The 15,745-nt window shown below is 48.7% G+C and overlaps 1 long non-coding RNA gene across 1 annotated transcript; it reads right to left on the bottom strand.

Moving 5' to 3' along the window:
* Positions 1–1,741: 1,741 nt before the first annotated feature.
* LOC140588371 (uncharacterized) lies at positions 1,742–2,569 on the bottom strand. The gene is made up of 3 exons (XR_011989721.1): positions 2,503–2,569; positions 2,200–2,349; positions 1,742–2,008 (listed from the first exon to the last, which is right to left on the bottom strand). It is a non-coding gene; the product is annotated as an uncharacterized lncRNA (long non-coding RNA).
* Positions 2,570–15,745: the final 13,176 nt, after the last annotated feature.

Below are 15,745 nucleotides of genomic sequence, written 5' to 3'. Positions count from 1 at the left end.
ATTCAGCACCCAGGGAGCAGTACCTTGCTCAGAGTACCACAGTGGTACTTTGCTGGGCGGGGAATTTAACCAGCAAATCTTTCAATTACAAGTGTGCATCCCTAACCATTAGGCCACCATTGCCGCCTCTTATAGATACAGCTCATCAAAGGTGAAAGCAGGATGTGGAAAAGCTGGGGTGTTACTGCACAGCATGGCACAAGCAGGAAAAGAAGGTGATCCACTTATGGCTCACAGGACAGCAAGCAGGTTTATTGAAGAACAGAACAGACTAATGAAGACCAAGAATAGGCAAAGGGGGCAGAACTTCCAACACACAGTAACATGAACAACAGCAGACTGAGGACAAAGGCATGCGTGAATCATCAGGACAATTAACCAATGAGCACAGTGCAGGGAAACAGGCCACAGGTGGAGAAATTTTATCAATTAACATGCACAGAAATAAGGGAATTTTCAGAAATCCCAAAACTAGGAAACAATAACTACATGCTGGGAAATAAAAACTATGAATGTTTACACACAACCGAGGGCTAACACTAGGAAGCAGAACGGAATTAAAATGGACATAAATAGGATGAAATTTAAAAAAAGGAAACAAAAATAAAACACTAGAAAAAGAGGAAACAGGTGAGGCAGGTTTCAAACCCATGAATGCAGGGCTACAGCCTTGGGACTGCACACGCAGCCCATGGAGCTATGCGGAGGGCCAGGGGATAGGGGAAACACACTAGGGGCTAGTGCAAAGACAGAGGGAACAGGATGGCCAGCAGCACCTGCTGGCCAAACGGGGACTGAACACATAGGACAGGGGTGGATGGCCAGCAACCCTGACACCGGGGTGTGGGCTGTGCGCTGCTTCTCACATGGAAGCAAGAGGAACACGGAAATGTACAGCAGCCGAACAGCTGGCCTGCAAAGAAGGTGAACAGGCAGACAGAGGGACATTTCCAGGCAGAGGAAGGAGAACAGGCAGACAGAGGGACACTTCCAGGCAGAGGAAGGATGAACAGGCAGACAGAGGGACACTTCCAGGCAGAGGAAGGGTGAACAGGCAGACAGAGGGACACTTCCAGGCAGAGGAAGGATGAACAGGCAGAAAGAGGGACACTTCCAGGCAGAGGAAGGATGAACAGGCAGACAGAGGGACATTTCCAGGCAGAGGAAGGATGAACAGGCAGACAGAAGGACACTTCCAGGCAGAGGAAGGATGAACAGGCAGACAGAGGGATACTTCCAGGCAGAGGAAGGATGAACAGGCAGAAAGAGGGACACTTCCAGGCAGAGGAAGGATGAACAGGCAAACAGAGGGACACTTCCAGGCAGAGGAAGAATGAACAGGCAGACAGAGGGACACTTCCAGACAGAGGAAGGATGAGCAGGCAGATAGAGGGACACTTCCAGGCAGAGGAAGGATGAACAGGCAGACAGAGGGACACTTCCAGACAGAGGAAGGATGAACAGGCAGACAGAGGGACATTTCCAGGCAGAGGAAGGATGAACAGGCATTAGCCATCAACCTATTAGGCACCATCTTCTGAAGGGGCACTGACTTAGCGAATGGATTTCAGTTTGCCCCAGATGATGCGTGGCTCTCCACAGGCTCTCGGTCAGCACTGTAAACAGTCAGCAATGTTCTTAACATTCTGAAGGAAAGTGGAGAAAAGACCAGACGAAGTGGTGAAGACCTCCACCTCCATGACCCTCCCCCCCACCCCACCTGACACACAGCCGACTGCCTAACACGCGGGTCCGACATGAGAGCCACTCTCCAGAGGGGCTGCTTGCAGGAGCAGGAGCTGGAAGGTGAGTCAGAGCCGCCCCAAGCTGGAGGAGGACAGAAGCTGGGCTCCGCGCTCGCTGATTAGCACTGGCTGGCTCTGCCCACCGTGAGCCAGGTCTCATTATACAGCGTCTTCGCGTGTCACGCGGCAGACTCGCCGCTACGGGTCAGCAGGTGGACACGGTGCCAGTGAGAGTGACGAACTTAAACAGCTGTCAGGGTTTCCTGCAGTGAGTCAGAAGGAAGAGGATGTAGCACCGAGAGAGAGATGGAATGAAATCAACAAAAGGTCGTTTAAAAAGGGATTCAGAGTAACGGCGTGTTAAATAACTCTGTTTAAAAAAAGCCGGTGGGGAGGAGTGAAGGGTTATTTTATATAATCGTGAATGATTTAGCCGTCTGTGAGATGCACCCACCTGGAAGTGGCATTACAGGCGATTTCCCGCTTGCCTGGCAGTTCCGGGCGCCTCAGCAGTTCCGGCATGATCCTCGTCATGTTGCTCTGACACATCTCCCCCGTCCGCCCAGGCGTCTCCGCTTCATGCCAGCAACAGGATTTCATGAAGCTGAAAATAAATGAAAGTCCGTGTCGAGGTGACAGACATTTTGTCACCAGTAATGGAGTATGCAGTGCACAGGGACACTCACTGGGAAGGATTTTTAGAAAAGAAAAGCGCAGAAAAACTACAGAGCAGATCACTTTAGGCCTGAACTCTTACCACACGGCCATCTGGCAGCGATGGCTGACCTCTATCCGCTTGACATCACCACCCAGGGAGGAAAAACTGAGACAGAGAGGTGAGAGGCTACTGTAAATCTGTCTTATGAATAGGGACCAGGATGTAAATGCTCATTAATCACTTGTTAATCACACAGGGATCGTTTTGAACCTTCCCACAAATCCCAGTTCGTGTTCCAGTGATGGACCCCTGCCAGGTGTGCAGTTGCTTCGACAAGAAGCACAGCTGGTAACAGCTGTCATCGAGAGACGCTGTTTAAATGAATGTTTGCTTCGGATGTTCAATCTGCATCCTTGAGATACACTCTGTATTTAGACTACCACAGCATCATCCATCCATCCACTGATCTTCATTCTGCTTCTCCTGGTGAGGAGGAACAGTCAGGAGTATATTTTTAAGTCTTCCTATATTCTGTTTGTCATAGTTATATCACAGACGCCACACAAAACTGCACAGAGTTTTGATGCTGAGCGCTCGATCGGACTGTTTGTTCAGTAATTTGTTATCCGTCCCTAAAGGTATGTTGCAAATTTACGCAAACAGACATACAGTGTCTCAGGACCACGGTCAGCAACCACTTCAACTCTGCAGAGAGCAATTATCCCGGCACCAAGCACAGCACCCATGACCCAGCGCGGGCAGTAATTTGAATTTTCATATCCCCCCTCGGCAGTTCTAACACGGCCTACACTTTTGCCTTTTTTTGATAGTGAAATAATTGCAGCATTTGGTAGACCGGAAGGTTCCAGAACAAGAGAGTTTGCGATCCACAGAGGGAGCAGAGTGGGTAGGATGAAGACTTGCTTGCATAATTACTGATTCAGAGCACATATTTAAAAAAAAAAAAACGTTACGCCGAGGAGAATGGCGGCCAGATCGCATTCCCAGTGGAAAAGCAGAACTTCCGAAATATTTAGAAAAACCCCGTGCTTGCTTTTCATCCACCCCATCTGTGCATCTCTGGTTAAAAACAGAAGCCTGCGCTAGATTTTCTTAAGCCAGTTGCTACTCATCAGCAAAGTGAATAAATCTAGGTTGCGAGGAGACCATAGGTTTCATTAAACTTACTTTACGACCAGCTGGTGGCATTAATCCTGGACCTAAGCTGACTTACACATGGTGAGTCCGATTCCTCAAGTCGACACTGAAGCCAACCAAGCATGTGATGTTACTAAACAAGACACCAACCCCCAGTTCAGCCTCGGTCTGGATCATGGAGAAGGGAAGACCGCAGTCACTGTCCTAATGGTCTGTCATCTCAGTAAAACATCTAGCCAGAGCTAGGCAGCAGGCCTGCGAACAACGGGCCTCATTCATCACCCACGCGGATTTCGCTAAGATTCTGACATTCATCAATGTTTATTATTTGGGATTTGTGCTTAGGAAAGAGCAGAATCCGCACGCACTCAACAGCACAAGGACAAGTTTCTGCGGAATAATTGCTTATTGCATTTTCTTAGTTCTGCAGTATATGATAGGATTTAAATTACAATACCATAATTTATAAGTTTAAAATAATTATTTAATATTGCAATTTTAGTAATCAATCATTATTTTAATAATTATTTCATAAGTATTATTGATTTCTGAATTAATCAATTATTAAAGGAGTAATAGTGTGTCATGTTACTGACGCTCCGAACCGGCTCTCCATTACCTACAGCACTACATCCACTTCACTGCTGAAGAACTTTTAGATTTTCGTGGGCATTCTTCACTTCTCACACAACATTTCTTCTTACTTTCTGTGTGTGCACATGGCCCTGCAGTCTCACGCCCTTTCATGGGGATTGGCGGGCGTTTCAGTCTCACACCCTTTCATGGGGATTGGCGGGCGTTGCAGTCTCGCTGCCTTTTATGGGGATTGGCGGGCGTTTCAGTCTCACGCCCTTTCATGGCGATTAGCAGGTGTTGCAGTCTCACGCCCTTTCATGGGGATTGGCGGGTGTTGCAGTCTCGCGCCCTTTTATGGGGATTGGCGGGCGTTGCAGTCTCGCGCCCTTTTATGGGGATTGGCGGGTGTTGCAGTCTCGCGCCCTTTTATGGGGATTGGCGGGCGTTGCAGTCTCACGCCCTTTTATGGGGATTGGCGGGTATTTACCTATGCTAATTAGGAACAACTGACACATGCTTTCAATTTACAGGGTAAATAGGATCCAACGTTCAGTGAACACATTTGCGAACAATTCTGTGGTTTTTAGAACACGCCGCGAATCTGACGTATACTTTTCGTAAAACTTAGGATGATACTGGTGAATGAGACCCAGTGTTCAGCAGTCCTCTGCGGCTGTCTTCTGCTCAGACGTGTTCTCAGTTATCAATTAGGCTGTTCCATGAATGAATTACATAATTAAAATCACGCCTCTTCGAAAGCATTAACTGGAAACTTCAATTTTCCAGATTTGTTACACTAAATCATTAACAGGGAAACTGTATTATGAAAAATGATTTAATGCTTCCAAAAATATTTGGCCCTTACAATGAATGTGTTCTTTTTTAAAATCAATCAAAGGTTACATATTCAAAATCCATAATTTTCCAAGGACTGATACAATTGAACATAATAAATAAGAAATATTTTTTAGTGTGATTCAAAAACAACTCAACTAACTTATTTGGTAACATGAGTTAAATTACGAGATGCATAGAATTTGTCTTAGTTGCAACGTATTAATTAATTACCTAATACAGATTTAGAAATATTAGAACAAAGTGAAATTTTGACACAAACTATGCTTCAGTGTGACCCCCGTGACCTCGGCACAGACTCCTGGCCTCATTCTGCTGACCCAAGCCTCTGAGGGACAGCCAGCATTAGACCTCACAGACAGACATTCAGAAACGTAAAATGCTTTTCAATAAACCCACACGATGATAAAATATTGAATGATGGAAGAAAATGAATGAAGAGCTCAGCCACAGTGAGCCGTGCTTCCCGTGCTGGGAGGTAACAGGACCGCAGCCTTAAATAACAGCCAGACTTCCTGACACAGCTGATGGCCACACCAGTGACAGGACGGCACGAAGCAGCCAGAGTTCGTGGGAGTGATGAGAGGCAACACCTTCATTTGAAGGAACATGACTGAGGGAACAACAGGGCCGGCCTCGCATGATGGGATGCGTAGGCGGCAGGTGTTCCCACCTCGGGTCAGTGGTCTCGTTGCCCTCAGGGAGAGCGGTGCCCGATTCCCCACATGCGAATGTAACCGGCAAACACCCGACTCCTCTGTCTGCAAATAAAAAAAGAAATATCTCCTAGCAACACTCAGCTGTGAGAAACAGGACTGACAAACATGGTCCCGCGGGTATTAAAAGGAACACAGATTTTCTGTTAGGAACGGGTGCGCTTACTGAGATACGCTATCAGCATCTGCCGTTTATTCTGGTGAACAGGCACTAATGACTAAAGGAAAAATGCCGTGCGCCCGTGTTATCTAACAGGAGAAGCTTCACGCGATGACACCCTTCTGTGGCCAGATGCCAGATGATGTGTTTCTGCCCACGGGAGTCACTGTGACGAGGGCACTTCGTGAAATGTGACACGCCGCAGCCTTTTACAGCGCGGCGCCTTCACGCTGCTCCCGAAGGAAGCAGAGAGCGGGCTTCAGTGCTGGCGGAAGCAGACGGGGGTTTGATTTGAGAGCTTCAGTCTGTATTAGGAAGCATCCCCTTTGGAAGTGATCAGAGAGGAATCCCAAAGTGGGAGCAGAGGGAAAGAGTCCTCTCCTGTCTTTCTTCAGAGGGGGTATCTGCTATTTGGACGTATTTTTTAACGTGGAGCAAATATGCTTTGAATTCTTATTTTGATCTTTCCGCTTTTAGATCTTAAGTTCCACCGAGAAAATATGCTGATCATCAAATATACACAAAAAAAATTCACACCTGAAGTGCAGTACGATCGGATAGATGCTCACGCCCCGGTCCCCAAAGGTCACCCGGGAGGGAGGTGCTGTCTGTTCCCTCTGCTAGGCTCCGCCTCCTCCCGCATCGCTGGGTGCTCAGATGCTGAGATGGGTCTTTAACCGGAGTAATGTGACGTGAGAGAGAAATTTCCGGATGCTGGAGCTGGGCATGTCATTTCACAGTCCGTCTTCGTTCTCGGGGGACTCCATACGCAGCGGAACAGGGCGACTTGCTCAACACCCAGCCTTAGTGCTGTTTAATTTCCTTCCACTAATCACAAGAATAATTAAGCAAAAATACATAATCATTTTCGAAACTTCTTCCACTTTACTGGACAAGTCGAACACATAGAAATCACTTAACGGTACGGCAAAGTCAACTCGGAGGCGAAATTCAGAAGCAGCGTGTTTTCCTGAGGCTTCCGAGTCAGGGTGATGTCATAAGCGGGTCACGGGAGCATGCTGGACACGGGGAATCCTCAGTGCCAGGCCCATCCTGTCAGTCAGCATGTCACATCTCTCCTGCTAGGACTCTGCTAGTCGCAGAACAGCCACACTTTCCTGCCCAAAATCCCTGCAGAGAAACTTGCTTTGGGCAGATGACACTCGTCTAAAAAGGGCTCATCAGCACTGTGTTCTCTGACCAGCAGGGGACAGTGTCTGCACCCCACACACCACTTTGCAGGTTGGGCTCCCAACGTGCGACTTCCACCCACCTGGATTCCGCACTGGGACACGTTGCTCCACGTTGGGACAGCAAACCCTGACACAGACTTCACCGAGAAACCTTTCAGCCACGACCATGACATTCCACAGAAGGATACCGTGTGTTCTTCCCATGACAGGTCCCAGGAGGCTGGACAATATTCCGGAATGTTCATGTGACAGTGTATGCATCTTTGTGTGTTTGGGTGTGAGTGTGCACTCACATGGCAGGGCTGAAATATTGCCCCCCCCCAGTCCCTAGGTGCCCATTACCTACCTACAGCAGTAAAAGTTCATGTTCAGATAAGCGAGCCTCTAGCCCCCCCCCCCCCCCCACCATCAGGAATTTAGCTGCAGGCAACTGGAGACTCGACCTCAGGAGAAGCGTGGATTATGGCAGCAGAGCCAGTGCAGGGAGCAGACAGGGAGAGGAGAGAACAGGCAAGAGGAGGAGAGTGGTGAAGAGGAGAAGGGGAGCAGGCAGGAGGAGGAGAGTGGGGATGAGGAGAAGGGGAGCAGGCAGGAGGAGGAGAGTGGGGATGAGGAGAAGGGGAGCAGGCAGGAGGAAGAGAGTGGTGATGAGGAGAAGGGGAGCAGGCAGGAGGAGGAGAGTGGGGATGAGGAGAAGGGGAGCAGGCAGGAGGAGGAGAGTGGGGATGAGGAGAAGGGGAGCAGGCAGGAGGAGGAGAGTGGTGATGAGGAGAAGGGGAGCAGGCAGGAGGAGGAGAGTGGTGATGAGGAGAAGGGGAGCAGGCAGGAGGAGGAGAGTGGGGATGAGGAGAAGGGGAGCAGGCAGGAGGAAGAGAGTGGTGATGAGGAGAGGGGAGCAGGCAGGAGGAGGAGAGTGGGGATGAGGAGAAGGGGAGCAGGCAGGAGGAAGAGAGTGGTGATGAGGAGAAGGGGAGCAGGCAGGAGGAAGAGAGTGGGGATGAGGAGAAGGGGAGCTGGCAGGAGGAGGAGAGTGGGCTTGAGCAGAAGGGGAGCAGGCAGGAAGAGGACGAGGAGAAAGGGCATGAGGAGAAGGGGAGCAAGAAGGAAGAGGAGGAGAGAGGGCAGATCCCACATCCCTGTTCCCTTCACCTCCCTCCAATCATCAGCTTCCCCTCTCACCTCACATCCAATCAACATTCTTTCCTATCGGTTTGCATTGTATCCAGCCATGCAAGACTACACATGCACTTCAAAACACTTATAAACCATCCAGGATTTACATGCCAGGTGAATAAACAAGCCATTACACAGGCTATGTATGTAATGGGATCTTATAATAGTTACCTGTGCAAAGCGCTATGTGGCTTAGTGCCACCGGGGGGCATTAAGGTATTTCTGTGGTCGTTAGGGACAGGAACAGACCTATGGCCATCAATAAATCAGCTCCATGCCTCCCCAGGTCTAATACGCAGCATCTGGATGCTCTCTGGGTACAAGGGACACCAGACACATGCCCTCGATGGCACCTCTGGGACTTTCCACTCCACTCACCAAGGGCACCTTCCCCCCCACCCCAGACTGCCCAGAAAATGATGGCTAGGTGAGCCGTCAGCGTGGTTGCCAGATGAGAAACCTGTCGATGGCACCCGCACTGTGTGACGGGTGACAGAGGTGACAGCTAGAGATCACAGCCATGGCAATAGCTGGTGCCATCCAAGCACAGTGCCGCGTGTGGCATTTACAGTGATTAGATTGTTAAAAAGGCAATGCAGACTGAGGAGGCCTGGTTTAGTGGACAGAGTAACGCTGGGAGGGTGTCTGATGTAGAAATGTGGTCGAAATGTCAATGATCCCAATTACAGGAGTTTAATGGCAAGAGATAAGTGAGGATACATGAAGCTATTTCGCATTAAACAACCTTAAATAATAGTAATGTGATGTAATGATGATCTAATTGGCAAAGCATAAATATCACATTATCATGAATATAACCATTCTTAACTGCCTAAAACATGTAATTGAAAAGATCAGAAAGCTTTAAAAAACTAAACTCAAAGTATTAAAAGAGTGAAAGTGGCTGATATACGTCTCAGGATCAGTTCTGACGTTGCTCTCCTGGAAAACAACGGGCAAAGAATCCAGCCGTTCAAATCGGTAAAAGTTTAAAATGCTTAAGGGATAAAGTACAGTCATAGATATAATAACAAAAGATGGCAGAGATGCCAAAGAAGATGTCAGAAACATGAAGAAACATACAGCAAGATACAGTAATGGAGGACAAACGCAGTGTCAAGTACCTTAAACGCCAGGCAGGGAGGGGGCAGAGCTGGAGAAGGTGAGAGCCACCAGCAGGAACGTGGGGCTGGTCCTGAGGCAGACCTGGCAGAGCCTCACCCTCACTCACACAAGCTCCAAACCGCCCTGGCGTCTGGATCACTAAGGCCTCTCTCCCTCTCTCTTGCTTTTAATTCCTCTTCTTCCCCTAATCATTTATTCTCTTCTCATGGGAGCGAATACATTATTCTCACAGAGAAGAATGAGACACTCCTCCTGATAGTCGAGATCAAATCTATGTCCATGTCAGCAGCCCTACGCCTCAGATTAATCATTACAGATTTTTCTTCTCCACACATTTGTCCCTGATTGGCTGCCTCTGTCAACAGCTGCACGCTGATAGATCACCTGTACAGCGGGTCGACAAACCTGTCTTATATCTCAGGAGTAGTGGAGCAAACAAGGACCTAACCGAGAGAAGGGAAACTAAATATTTTTGCTCTGAAACGGCTCCGGTGCTGGCAGGCCCACATACTTTGCCTAGAATAGATAAGCCTTGGTTTATTTATACGAAAACAAGCACCCTCTCGTTTAGAAGATGCCACTGCGGCTGACCGCAGAAGACAGCTTACAAATGAATTAACGGGATTGCATGTATACCTCAAGAGCACTCTGATTCAATTTAGGAACCCAGCCGCGCTGAACTCGAACACAATTTGTGCAATATCTGTCAGGAGTAAAATTTTAATCTTATTAATGTGAACTAGTGCGACAAACAAATTCTGATTTGTGTATTTTTTCCTCAGTTATATATGGGGATTTCATTCCGCACACACAAAAGAGATCTCCCCTTCCTTACAAAACTGAACTGAGAAGAACACATACGATTCCATAATAAATAACCCCAAAGTATTAGGTCGTCGGTTCAGCTATTCAAGTTGTATTTTTCTGTTGTTCTTTATAGTTTGTCAGCCTTGTAAAAAGTGAATTAAACCCCGTCCAACCCACAGGTGTGCATTATAAAATACATCGGCGGTGTGAGCATCATCGCCATGTGGTGGAACTCTGCAACACGACGGCTGAACCGGACTGTGACCTTGTGAGGATGCAGCAGAAGCCAGATGAGTGTGTTTTAATTGGTGCTCGCTCGTCCCTGCTGCCAAACGCCTTCCCTCGTCTGACTGCAGGGTGACCTAAGGTCAGACACCAGTCCTCACGTTTCAAGCTCACAATGGCTGCCTTAAACTATGGACTTGCTGTGAACAATGAATTACACAGCTAGTGTAACCTATCATTCCAGTGGAGCTATCACATCGTAGAATACATAGTGTGGTTTACAGATGCTAAAAATCGATCCTGTTATTTAAGATGTGTAGCTGTGATCCTTCAGATTAGACAAGCTTTACCCTCTTCTGCAGCAGGAGAATGACCATGTGTTTGTTATTTTTGCACCATTATAATTTACCATCATCTACATGGGTATTCCGCTCAGAAGCCTCAATCTCATACATCTCCTGATCTGTCACCACCTACATGTGCTCCCCTCGTTCCCGGCTGAGCTATAACCGCGTACATGTGCTCCCCTCGTTCCCAGCTGAGCTATAACCGCGTACATGTGCTCCCCTCGTTCCCGGCTGAGCTATAACTGCGTACGTGTGTTCTTAAATTCCTGGCCAATCACACCGCTCTGGTTTATGGAGTGTCTGACTCACACAGTGATGAGGCACACTCACTTTGGCACGAGCGGGCGGGTCACTGAGACACTTAACGCCCGCTGCCAAACTGCATTCCACTTCCTTATTACCACCTTGGCTCCAATTCATCAGGCTGTGCCTCTGAGGCTCTGTGCGGGGATCTGGCTGCACTCAGCACCAAGAAGTGGGCTTTAAAAGCGGCACATCTGACGTCTGTACCTCACACTCTCCCTCTAACTGGCCCACTTTGAGTCATTCAGGAGAAGGATAAGCACCAAACACACACAAAGACGCTTAATTAGAGGAAGAAGGCCTACCTCATGAGATGATAGCTATATCAGAGGTACTTGGTCTTTGCACTCGTTAATGAAGAACCTGAGAAGGCTCCATCTGTTTCTGGGTCTCAGGCTCACAATCCAGGCTCCTCCTGCCTCGTGTTAGACTCATTTCCACGTGAGGCTGTGTTACTCTGCATCAAAGCCAACATCTGGTCCCACAGATTTAAGTCGGATATTTAAGTAAAATTATTATGAAATGAGAGAAGTCTAGAGGAAAAGTAGTTAATTAATTTAAAACTTAATACTAGTAAAGTTCGACACAAAGACTAGTAATTCTTACTGGGGGTGCGGTGTTCAGGGATATTATAGTTATTTATGGCTCAAGGTTTTAAAACTTCTTGCCTGGAGACCCCCCCCCCAAAAAAAAACATTGGTCAACTCTTGTGACCCCTTTCGGTGCAATAAAATTTGCTATCAGTGTGTCACTCAGCGCCGGGGTAAGGGAGAGTGCAGTGGGCTGGGCCCAGCAGCACACATGGGAGCAGGAGGCACTGTTTCATATGGAGACTCGATAAGTCGGGATACTTCACAGGGTTCTGCAGGTCCTCAGACTCCAGGGTGTCATCTGCAAACATGGATACATCTGAAAACAGGGTTACATCTGAAAACAGCTACCTCACCGTAACATCAGAAGCAAAAACGCCACCCAATGCCGCGGCCTGTCTGACTGCTTTAAGTCCTCAGCGGGTCGCTGTGAATGCATGTTGTCATGAGCTGACGATTTAAATCTGCACAATGTCTTTAAGATGGCTGATTAATAATGAATGCGAGCCCCCCCCACGTCCCCGTGGAAACTGAGCTGAGATCTTGCAGGATGCACCTTCACAAAAAAGCAGCACATCAACCCCCTAACCATCAAATGCACTACACCCCACCAGCTCTGCAAGTGTGCATACATCACATGCGGCAACCCCCTCCTGAATAATTCAGGGGTTAACTATTCCTCCAGCTGCGTTTCTATAGCGCTCGCCAAAGTGCCTTCAGAGCCCTGAGATGTTCCTCTACGTGAGACACCACCCAACCACCAGAGGCAAAGATTCTTCCTTCTCCTTCCGGAAACTGCACACCACAGCAGCATCAATCTAACCAGTGACTTAAAGTGTGTGATAACACTGAGACACCAAACCAGCTTGCAAAGACTGGAGGTGACTACCTGAAGTGATCTTTTAGGGTTAGGAATTCTGCTGCTCAGCACTGCCTGACGGGGCCTGAAGTGAAACTCTGCCCTATCTCTTCCCTTGACCAATTAAATTAGCTCAATCTCTGTGGAAATAGTACATGGTACTGGAACACTGGAGATGTATTTTATTGAGCAAATGGCAAGTTTCCTTATGCACTTGGCCCTGGGAGGCTCATTTGGTAGGCTCCCATGAGATGTCAGACACCATCATGCATCACAGCGCCATCCGCAGGACTGGAGGTCCCTGCGCGGCAAGAAAAGAGGCAGCAGGAGGCAGGGCATGTGAGCAGAAGAGCACGTTCACATCCATGACAAGAGAATGTGACGGCGCACAGCGGCCGAGGCCAGGAGGCGGTCAGATGGGCGGAGGGGCTGAGGGCTCACACAGCCTTCGGAGGCACCAAGGAGGCACACAAACAAGGGCTTCTGCCTGGAGCCACTGAAAGCGCTTCCAGCAATGCAGTGCAGATGCTTCGAGTCTGAGGCCTGGGATCCTCGTGTGATTCAGCTTCGTCAACTTCTCCACAGTTTTGGATTTCACCTCCGTGGAAGTGAAGCATGGATAATGTGAGGGATAGTAAGTTGCTTCTAATCTTAAACCTGTCAAGGCAAAGACAGATACAAAACGACATGCATGAAGATAAAAGATGTACTAAGTAATGTGATCACCAGCAAGCCAACAGGACACCCAGAGACCTCTGCACCACCTCTGTTCAAAAGGGCCTCACATAGGTCATACTGGCTGTAGAGGTGGAATGCTTAAAAATCAGCTCTGGAGTTTGTCAGAACGATCTTCTGTTCTGCGATAAGCTGCAGACAGGGGACTCCTGCCCCAAAAGCAAATCCGCAGGGGAGCCAGAGTGCCACCCTCCCCTGTGTTATTCAGCTGTACAGATGGCGTCTCTCAGCCAGAAATGCTTCTTTGTGACATGAGTATTCCTTGCTCTTGCTTTAATCTCAGACTTACCTCACAGCAGGTTTCCATTTAGGATCCACGCTACAAAGGTCCATCGCAGGTGGAATCTAAAGCATTAGCACTGCAAAAACATTGTCAGAGCACCATTAACCATGTGGAGGAATGTTTTATTTAGCCAGGAACAAGCTCATAAACTCCCATAACAGCACTGAAGGCAAACTAGCAAAGCGTTTGCAATGTTAGGGATCATTAGGGCCAACCCATAACTACACCCCCCCCCCCCCCGCCAACATAAACACATCTTAAAACTCATCTTGGGAGGACCCTCCCTCTGGTGAAAGAATAAGCCATGTTGCCTGTAGCTCCGCCCCTGGTTGGAACAATCGGCGATGCATTAATGCCCCCCCCCCCCCAGCTGCTTGCCATAACAAACTCCGAGAAGAGGCCAGAAAAGGGGGGGGGGCACGAATTTGAGAGCCTCCTGCCAAGCTCATTGGCAACGACCACTGTAAGACAGAGAGCGAGTCGTTAGTTCCGGCTAGCCGTTTCCCACCATAAGACAGACAGCAAGTCGCTAGTTCCGGCTAGCCGTTTCCCACCGCAAGACAGAGAGCGAGTCGCTAGTTCCAGCTAGCCGTTTCCCACCGTAAGACAGAGAGCGAGTCGCTAGTTCCGGCTAGCCGTTTCCCACCGTAAGACAGAGAGCGAGTCGCTAGTTCCGGCTAGCCGTTTCCCACCGTAAGACAGACAGCGAGTCGCTAGTTCCGGCTAGCCGTTTCCCACCGCAAGACAGAGAGCGAGTCGCTAGTTCCGGCTAGCCGTTTCCCACCGTAAGACAGACAGCGAGTCGCTAGTTCCGGCTAGCCGTTTCCCACCGTAAGACAGAGAGCGAGTCGCTAGTTCCGGCTAGCCGTTTCCCACCGTAAGACAGACAGCGAGTCGCTAGTTCCGGCTAGCCGTTTCCCACCGTAAGACAGACAGCGAGTCGCTAGTTCCGGCTAGCCGTTTCCCACCGTAAGACAGACAGCGAGTCGCTAGTTCCGGCTAGCCGTTTCCCACCGTAAGACAGACAGCGAGTCGCTAGTTCCGGCTAGCCGTTTCCCACCGTAAGACAGAGAGCGAGTCGCTAGTTCCGGCTAGCCATTTCCTAGCACATTCCCAAAGTACTATGGCATCTACACGTAACTGACTAGGTTTCAGGTTTCTTTTTACCTTAAACACCAATACCTCATATTAAAAACAAAAATCCCCTTGATAGCGGGAATAGATCCCACCTCCAGCAGTTAACAGTGAGTGTTTGCTATCCTTTCTCTTCCATTTGTGGGGTGATCTCCGTGAACGGCTGCAGACTCCGCCCTGCAGCTCCTGCGGACGCAGCCGCCGTGAGTGACTTGGTGACAGCAGCCCAGGTAGGGAGAGACGACGAGCCGCCTGCACAGGAACATCTGAGGACTGGCTGAGTGACAAAAGGCCCCAGAACATCATTAAAGTACTCAACATGAAAAACAGGTGTTTAGGGACAGCCAGAGACAAGGTACTCGACGGGGCTCTTGGAGACGGTCGATGGGACCCGTCCACTTCACACATATCAGCTATTTTACCTGCCCTCTTTGATCAGAGTACTCATGATGCATGTGACACACGTGTGTACACACACACACAAATAAATAAATAAATAAAGGGTTTGTGGAAGAGATCATTTGCGTCAGTCGAGAGCTGCCTGCATATAGTATATTACACCCTCAACAGATGCATTCTTAAAAAAATAATGCATTCATACATTACTGAGCAATAAATATTACTGAGAAAAATAAATGAGAAGAATGTTACTCATAGCTTTCCATGAGCGATATCCCTGCGGAGCTGTGTGGGCCATGCAGACAGAATGTCACCCTGCAAGGTATCGCTGTGGTCGTCGGCTTCCAAAAGGTCACCGTGAAATGTCACCATCCCGCGGGGCGGGGGTGTCTCCTCACAAAAAAAAACAATACTGTCACCGTGGGGCCCTCCGCCTGCCCTGTGTCACATACGGCTCTCCAGGAGAACCACAAACTTCATAAATGTCCCCGTTAACCGTGTTTCACATACAATTCACCTCCGGGATGTGTAGCGCATTTAGCAAGGAGAGCAGCAGATAAGTATCCAAACTAAACAGAGGTTCGTTGTCCTGGACGTCTTCCTGCATAAGGTGATGACATTAAATCACTAGAAAAAAACAAACAATTCCAGTGATGAAGACGATATCATAGAGATTCCGCAATTCGAGAAAGTAAAACAAGCAG

Source organism: Paramormyrops kingsleyae, chromosome 3 (genome assembly GCF_048594095.1).
Source record: "Paramormyrops kingsleyae isolate MSU_618 chromosome 3, PKINGS_0.4, whole genome shotgun sequence".
NCBI classification, from domain to species: domain Eukaryota; kingdom Metazoa; phylum Chordata; class Actinopteri; order Osteoglossiformes; family Mormyridae; genus Paramormyrops; species Paramormyrops kingsleyae.
The sequence above is the reverse complement of the archived record's forward strand: the minus strand, read 5'-3'. Positions and strand labels throughout refer to the sequence as shown.